At 35.2% G+C, this 1,567-nt stretch overlaps 1 protein-coding gene across 1 annotated transcript in view; it reads right to left on the reverse strand.

Annotated features, from left to right (window-relative positions):
• Syne1 (spectrin repeat containing nuclear envelope protein 1) overlaps positions 1-1,567 on the reverse strand; it is a 564,055-nt gene that overhangs the window by 197,736 nt on the left and 364,752 nt on the right. The gene's annotated exons all lie outside the window — the stretch shown is intronic.

Raw genomic sequence — 1,567 nt, forward strand, 5'->3', positions numbered from 1 at the left:
GGGGATCAAACCACTGAATAATTACTACAAAGACAACAATATGCAATATATTCATTATTGTAACTGTACTACTAACTTGTTTTGAAACTATCTCATTGATACTTCTCAATAAAATTATTTAAAAAATAAAGACAATAATATAATCTCTGCATTTAAGGAAAATAAAATACGAATGATCTCCTTAACATGATAAGAAAGGCTACCTTTTTACTCTGGATTTAAAACTTTTATTTCAAAATCATATGGAGCAATCAGAAACTATGTATAGTTAAGAAAAAATTTAAAACTAAACAAACAAAAATTATTTCCAATATTTAAGTTAACACAAACATGTGCCTTTGAGTCATGAAGATATAGCTTAACATACTGGACGCTAGTTAAATGATGGAAGAAATTAAATCCAGGATTGGAGAAATGAATCAAATTCTTGCTGATTTTCATGGCAGAGCATATGTATTTTGTAGTTTTTCAAGGCCAATTAAAAGACCAAGTAGCATTTAAATCAGCTTGACTACCTTTTGAAACATAATTGCTTGGTTCTCTAACTGGAATCATTTGACCCTGACCCAGACTACTTTGAATTTTTTTTTTTTTAAAGAGAAAGTAAATAAGAAAAAAGACAAAAACAAAGCACTATAAGACAATAAAAGTGGTATAGGATTTAAAAACCAGAACAGGAAATTTACAATGGTTGTCACAGTACGTATTGTTACCATCAGATTTGTTGCTCAGATTACCAGATAGATATAGGTGTGTAAGACTGATCAACAGTTAAGCCACTGACTCTTCCTTTCCATGAACCTTGGCATCTTATTCTTGACCTTTTTATTTTTTAAAATTTATTTTAAAGAGTATAAAAACCACTAGTCAACAGTGGTTGCTATGTTGCACATTGCTGTCTTCATTGTAGTTGCTCAGATACTACTAGATAAAAAAATTGGTTAAAATAAAAATCGTAAGCATTAACAGCTACCTTCAAGAAACACAGACATTAGTAGTACAGTCATCTTAGCTATCCTTACACTGATACTATATACTGCATTTTGTTTTGTCATTTAGTTTTCATGTCATTGCAAGAAATTTTACAAGGCATTTTACTTTTATAAGGTTGATTTCAAAAGGACAAAAATTCTGTTTTTCAAAATATATTGTAAATGTTAGTGACAAAAAGAACTTCAGCTCCTTGATAATAGCCACCTCACCTTGCTGCTCAGGCCAGTCCACTCATCCACCGCATCCTCCAGTATCTTCTCCTGGTCCTGGGCCACGGCGCGGAGGCGAGTCCAGCGCTGCCAGGCGGTAGTGGTTGACCTGCTGAGGGTCGCTTTGCTCGCATCATTTCCCGATTTCTCCAGCTGTGAGGCTTTTTCCTCCAGGGCCACAACTTTCTCATGAAAAGAGTCAACCTCTGACACTAACGCCTGTGGTGGGCGTGGGGAAACAGATGTGATGGATAAGAGATTGAGTTTTTAAACAACTCTATGGGTTTGGGGGAAGCCCCGAAGTATCTGCAAAAGAAAGCATCTCTCTCTCTCTCTCTCTCTCTCTCTCTCTCTCTCTCTCTCTC

The sequence above is a fragment of the Octodon degus genome, unplaced genomic scaffold (assembly GCF_000260255.1).
Source record: "Octodon degus isolate 3935 unplaced genomic scaffold, OctDeg1.0 scaffold00246, whole genome shotgun sequence".
In the NCBI taxonomy this organism is placed as follows: domain Eukaryota; kingdom Metazoa; phylum Chordata; class Mammalia; order Rodentia; family Octodontidae; genus Octodon; species Octodon degus.